The sequence below is a fragment of the Sciurus carolinensis genome, chromosome 6 (genome assembly GCF_902686445.1).
Source record: "Sciurus carolinensis chromosome 6, mSciCar1.2, whole genome shotgun sequence".
NCBI classification, from domain to species: Eukaryota; Metazoa; Chordata; class Mammalia; order Rodentia; family Sciuridae; genus Sciurus; species Sciurus carolinensis.
The window spans coordinates 43725980-43732632 of NC_062218.1; the positions used below are offsets into that span (position 1 = coordinate 43725980).

The 6653-nt window shown below is 38.8% G+C and overlaps 1 long non-coding RNA gene across 1 annotated transcript; it reads left to right on the forward strand.

The window, feature by feature from the left end:
• The first annotated feature begins 325 nt into the window (after positions 1–325).
• Positions 326–3752, forward strand: LOC124986580 (uncharacterized). The gene is made up of 3 exons (XR_007109042.1): positions 326–437; positions 2677–2731; positions 3350–3752. It is a non-coding gene; the product is annotated as an uncharacterized LOC124986580 (long non-coding RNA).
• The last annotated feature ends 2901 nt before the right edge of the window (positions 3753–6653 follow it).

Below are 6653 nucleotides of genomic sequence, written 5' to 3' on the forward strand. Positions count from 1 at the left end.
CTTTGGCACTTTTCCAGTCATTTTCTTTCTCAACCCCTATTTCGTGCAGTGCCCATAAAAATGCATATGTGTTATACATATAAAACCCCTTCCCGTGGGCATACTTCACAGAAAGCATATCACAAAGCCCCATTCATCACCCCCACCCCGCGACCTGGCCCCAACAGCTTGCTGAAGGACCGCCCTCCTGACGGCAGATTCTATTTAAAGCAGCTGGAACAGCATCCTGAGAATGGAATCTAACTCCCTCTCTACCTCGTCTGCTTATTTGTCAAGTGAGATAATGTGTGTGAAGAGGCTTCGAAAACTTTAAAACATGGGCTGTGGTGGCTGTCCTTGCCTGTCCTTGTGACAGTCTGTTTGCTCATGTACTCATTGGACAAGAATTTATGGAGCACCTTCTATGTGTCAGGTATTGGCGATAAAATGTGAACAAGGTGAGTGTGACCCAAGATGCAAAAGGAGAGAAGGAGAGAAGGAGAAGGAAGGAAGGAAGGAGGGAGGGGAAAATCATACAGTTCCTAGCCTCATGCATCTCACAGTGTAGAGCAGAATATGAATGTCAATCAGATAGACGTGTGACTAGCTATAAAATTACCACTGGACTCAGGGCTATGAAGAAAAGGTCCATCCTATCATATGGGGAGTAGGTGCCTGATCCAGTCTTGGGAAACGTCAGGGTCAGTCACTCTGATGAATCCGAGAACTGGAGAATGAGTGGGAGCTAACCATGCCCAGGCAATGGTGGAAGAAACCCAGGACAATCATCTGACTGTGCCACAAACCTCGTTAAGGCAAGGCTACACCTCATTCACTACACCTCATTCTTCATTCAAGCTATAGTCCCTAGTTCATGCTTGCCACACAGGAAGCTTTCACTAGGTAAATTTTGAATGAATGGTATTGCTTAGGAAATGTTGTCTGATGAACTTGCAGATTTACTAACATGATAATTCAGAATGCAGAGATGTACTTTCAGATCTGATATTTCTCATGATGCTTCTCTTGCTTTGTCATTGGGATATGTGGAAGAAGATGACCAAATACATAGTCCAGTTGAACCTTTATCTAGTGCTAGAATTTAAACACTTCTTCGGGTAATGCTGAGTCTTTGGGGATAATTGCTCTTGTCTAGACTCACCTGCCTTTCTCTAGGATGGTGTCCAGGATGTGAAGGGAAAACAAGTAAAGTAAAAGGGTTTCAGGCCCACCAGATTCCTCCCAATGCTAGGTGGTCTTAACTGTGGAGAGCCTGATATGCAATGGGCTGTTGCTGGATTCTTTCTCCATTTAGTAGGGTCCTGTGGTTTCTTTTCCTATTGTCTCTGCAGAATACACTTCTCCGAGTCTTTGTCATTCCAGATTGTTCTTCCCCAACCTTCATTATTCAGTCATCTCATCCCAACCGTGATGTCCTCAAGGATGACCCTCTGCTCTGTTTGGTGTTTCTGTCACATAGGAATTAGGGGAGACCAGGAGTACCATCTAGATTCTATGTCGGGTCCCACTGCCCTCAACTCAGCTGACCTTTTCCTTGTTGGCCTGGGGTCAATTGCACAGAGGCCTCACGAGGATTTCTAACAGGAAGTAAAATTAAAGCCCAAAACAGGGAACTAAGGACCCACATGTCTGAGAGTTTTCCTAGCTGAGGTTCTCTACCTTTCTCCCACAGCCACCTGGAGCCAAAAGGAGAGACCTTTCTTTCTTCTTGCATATCAGATCCCTTTCTGCTCAGGGAACAAGCATGAAATAGTTTATCTGACCCAGAAATTATTTCCCAGTGTAGAGGGATAAGCTCCAGGGATGGTTCTTAAAATGTTAAATGGGAGATGATGGATTTGAAAGATTCTTTGTCATAAATATGATTTTTAGCTCTTTTTAGAAACTTATTTTTAATGTCGGATGCTAACAAATCTAAAAAGGTGATGAAACTCAAGGGTATCAACCTTTTAAAAGATGTGATTGCAAGTCCTGTTCATGCTTCCCACATGCCTGTAATAACAAGGGCCCCCAGATAATCAAATTAGTCTCAGGGACACAGATACCTTCAGTTGATCAGAAAGTCACACACTAGGATACAAGAAAGAAACTTCTGTCAGAAATATACCTTATTCCAGCCCCACTTGAGAAATAGAATGTCCTGAACCTTAGAAAGTAAATGAGAAGCAGGTCATCTACCCTCAAGGTCTTGACCAGCAGTGATGTCGACTTGGATTTTTGTTGTTTAATAGCTGACTCTCTTCAACTACAGGGAATGCAGTTTTCTTTACAAAGAAACCCTACTGGTTCTCACTTCTTCCCATATTCAGACAGAGGATACCCTAAAAACATCAGAATTCAGAACACGAGAGAAAAGCAGTAGCAGCTGGTTGGTTGTGTTGATCTCCCAAATCATCTGGGAGCTCGTTAAACTAAAGACAACCTGAATAATCATGTGACTGACTGAACTTTTCTCCTTTCAAAATGAAGATGAAGTCATTCAGGTCAGACAATCTAATGCAGACATCTTAAAGAAAGACAGGGAGACTTAAAACAAAGATATTAGTGTGGATTTTTCCTTCTGACATTACAACAACAACGACGAAAAAGCTTCATTTTTTAAAAAGTGGAATAGAATGTTGCAAAATCTTCACAGTAACCCAATGGAGTACTTATAATTATTGTTTCTTTTTGCAGATGAAGAAATTGATACTTGGAGAGGTTAAGTGGATCTATAGGCAGGAAGCAAATAGTAAGTAGTCAGGACTTGAGTACAGGTCCCCTGACTCTTGGGTCTATTTTTATTTCATTACACAGACCATCAGTCCCTGTAGCTGTCTTTTTTTTTTTTTTTTCCTTCTCATTCTCCAATTTTTTTTTTTTTTTCTTGTGTGATTGAACCCAGGGACTTACACATGCTAGGCAAATGCTCTACCACTGAGCTGCACCCAACCTTTTAAAATTTTTTTAAATTTTGAAACAGGGCCTTTCTAAATTGCCCAGGTTGACCTTGAACTCGCAGTTCTCCTGCCTCAGCCCCTGAGTAACTGGGATTACAGGAGTGTACCACTATTCCCAGTTTTTTTGGTTTATTTTTAAGACCTTTGTTGGCAAGTTAATTGCTGATGTTCTCTAGACTTCCATTACGTAGGAATTGGCTTATTAGTAATTTAAACCATGCTATAAAATAACCTGACTCCTACTCTATTGCTTTAAGCCATCTGTTTTGTGATGATCAGACTTTCAGCCTAATGGAGGAAAATTGAATCAGAGTTTGTTTTATTTTATTTAATGTTAGCTTAATACTGGGTATTACTGGGAAGCATTTGCCACAAACTTCAACTGGGTCACCTGTCTCATTTGCGTGGAGGGCAGACACCTGCAAGCCTTGTCTTTCCACGATCTTTGTCTGTGAGAAAACAGAGAATGTGCAACTGACGACCTGTCTTCCCGCGGAGCTCCATGGGCCAAGCCAGAAATAACAGAGGAACAAGCAAAATGTCGCAGGAAACACATTTATACAACCAATTTGCCTGGTCCTGTTTCTTTTCTTATATAACAGTTTTATTAAATTGTCCAAATCCTCAGAAGAATGTTATAAAAAAATAAGAAGGGGAAGAGAAGAAAGAAGAAATGTATTTCTCTCTTCACATGCTCTAAAGATCTTCGTAGAAATAGACTCTTCAATCCTGAGACTGGCAGCTACTGAGCCAGACAGGCCACATCCTGCTTCTACCCTTTTCCTTTTCCTCATATACCACTTTACTTAGACAAACATCCATTGGTCCCTCCAGTGTGTGTACTCTAAGAAATAATTCATTTTTATTCATTTAAAATACATTTCTTCTAGCTTAAGTTTTTTTTTCCTTCCTCAGTACTGAAGATTGAATCCAGAGGTACTCTACCACTGAACTATGTCCCCAGTCCCTTTTATTTTTTATTTTGAGACTGGGTATCACTAAGTTGCTGAGGCTAGCCTCAAACTTGCCATCCTCCTACCTCAGCCTCCTGAGTCCCTGGGATTATAGGTTTGTGCCACCACACCGAGCAAATTTATGTCTTTATTTTTGGAAACTTCATTGATCTCTAGAATCAATAACATAAAACTACCTAAATTCATTCAGTCACATGTGAAAGGATATTAATAAACTTGAGGACATTAATAAACTTGAGCTTTGTTTGGCCAGAGCCATTTCTGCCACATTCCTGCATGGGACATGAGAGTCTCCCTCTTGCTGAAATTTCTCAGCATGACTCCATCCACATTGTTTCTTGGGAGCCTTTAGCAAAATGTTTAAACATGTTAGAACAGCTTATTTATTTTTTGATGCATTAGAAGAGATTAACTTCAGCAATCCTAATTCCCATTTTCTACAGAAGTCTGGCAGATAATGCCCAAAGCAGGACAATGGGTGCCAAGGTATCTGGAAAGAAAATACAAATTGGTTTAAACATAATACAAGTGTCAAACCAAACACATGAGTCTGTCTCAAACATGTCTCTGATGCATTTTGCAGTACCAGCTTATGCATTTACTATGAGGACAATTGGGTAGTTATAAGAGAGTTCACTTTTCTAAAGGGATGGTTTTCCAAAGTAATTGGTGTTTAAGGGGGAAGGTAGTCAGGACCATGGGTCATCAATGATCAATTTCTATACAATTTCTGGGGTTCTTAAGGGTGAGTAGGAGGGTTGTTTGGGAGCAGGAAGGGACATTGCAGAGGGTAGGAGAGCTGTTTCAGTTCTTTCTAAAGTTAGCCCTATTTCCTGTCTCCAGTCTTTGTTCCTATTATTAGTTTTCTCTGTTGAGAACCAAAAAGCAAACCATACACAGCCCCTGGTCTTGCTACATTTACATGACTTACGAGAACATGACCCTAAAGATGAAGAAATTCTTACCTTTCCTCTGGAAACTATTTTGTAAAAAAGTCACGGAGCTTGCCTCTTACTGAGTGAAAAGAAAGAACATTTCCTCTCCAGCAAGCAGCACCTTTTGACTTACAGAGGCTTCAGGAATTAAAATTCAGATGAGCACAAAAGTTATTCCCCACTGCTACTGATGCCAGTACCTTGTGGCCAGACCAAAGCTTCCTGGGGTATGTCTTTCATTGTAGCATAAATTTCAACGGGAGTTGGCAGACAATGGCTATTTGAGTATCTAAGTAAATCTAAAGAGCATTCAGTCACAAGTTGGAATTCATAAGGCACACTGGTATGATTCTTGCTTTCAAAGCAGATTAAAGGATCAAAGATTAAGAACATAATTTTCCTAACTCCTGGCCATAAGAGAACTTCAATAATTAAACTCCCCATCAGGAATCAAGTGTAGAGAATGGAGATGTTATTCTTTCAGGATGGAATCTTGAAGAAGAAAAATATATGTGGTCATCTGGGAGGAAAGAAATTATATATTTGTTTATCATGCGTAGGTCTAATATGGTATGTTAAATTGTTATAGCTGCTGTTATAATTTTCTTATCATTACATTTGATGGTAGGAACTACCATCAAATTATTAATAGAATTATTAATAGTTCAGGAATTTTAAAACTATATCATTTGAAGCAACCCAAGGCTCAAAAGTTTTGTCACATGGGATAGTGACTAAATAGTTTTTAGAAACAATAATTTATACCAATATGTGCCTCCTTATTTAACTCTTAAATTAGCACTTCCAGAAGTTTACCTAGAAATTTATTCAGAATTCACACACCTAAAAATGGAAGTTATATTTAAGATGCACCATCTGTCTCATCAAGTACCTTAATGTTTGGAAGCTGAATCATCTCCAAATTATGATTAAAACTGAGTGCAGATAATAGAATGAATAACTCAGTGGCCCAATATTTAAATAAAATCTGGGCAATTACTTACTTTCTATCACTTCTTCATCTGTAAAATGTAGAGAATACATATACTAGTTATCTTAGAAAATCGGTCTGTATTTGAAAGGGTTTCCCTGAATATTATTGTAGTACTAGTAGTACATTTATTTAGCTCCATGTGTCTGGAACTCTGTCATATTCATGAAATAAAAGTTAGGTAAAGCGTGAATTTCTGCCTTTAAAGAAGTCACCATCTGATGGCAAAAACAAATCCATATGCAACTCTAAACAGCCAGTTGGGGTACAACATAATAAACATTATAATGAAGTTACATGCAAGATACCATGGAAGTTATCAGAATCCTACCCTAGACACCTAATATGGGATTCAGAAATCAGTCAATGGGCATGAAAATCTGACCAATCATTTGCTCAGGATTTTAACCTGGCTCCTAAGTTTCTTGCTTAGACTCTACAGTATACAGTAGATGTATAAATTTTGAATCTTTAATATTTAATGCATTAAAGACTAAGATTGTAATGTCATCTTGATAAACTGACCCCAATATCACAAGTCTTCTTTATCTCTAGTATTATTCTTTGCCACTCTGATCCAGTTACTCTAGCTTTCTGTAGATTTTTGTTAGTGTGACATAATTTTCCTCTCTTTTCATTTTCAGCCAGCTGACATCTTTATATTAAAGTGGATTTTTTTGTGCACAGAATATAATTAAATTTTGCTTTTTAAATCCCATCTGGAAATCTTCCTTTTAATTGGAGTATTTACACCATGTACAATCAATGTGGTTATTCATATGGTTGGATTTAAATGTACCAGTTTGCTATTTGC